The sequence below is a fragment of the Sinocyclocheilus grahami genome, unplaced genomic scaffold (assembly GCF_001515645.1).
Source record: "Sinocyclocheilus grahami isolate Dianchi unplaced genomic scaffold, SAMN03320097.WGS_v1.1 scaffold5538.1, whole genome shotgun sequence".
Lineage (NCBI taxonomy): Eukaryota > Metazoa > Chordata > Actinopteri > Cypriniformes > Cyprinidae > Sinocyclocheilus > Sinocyclocheilus grahami.
The window spans coordinates 1-316 of NW_015510201.1; positions in this window are offsets into that span (position 1 = coordinate 1).

Below are 316 nucleotides of genomic sequence, written 5' to 3' on the forward strand. Positions count from 1 at the left end.
TTCGTGATAGACAGGGTTAGATTGCAGGAGGGTGAAGCTCTAGACAAGGAAGTTCATGAAGTTCCTGGGGTTTGAATACTACAAAAAGTACCTTTTAGGCCAAGGTATCAAGGTAATACTTTGGGGGTTTTGTTGTTGTTGTTTTTGGATATATACCATGGTAGTACCCTGGTATTTATTTTAATTACCCTGGTGTACCATGTAAAAACCTTGAGCAAAAATATTTAGTACTATGGTACAAATCAAAGAACTATAGTTTTATAGTTATATATTAAAGGGGTCATACGATGCTTTTTTAAAAGATCATTATTTGGTG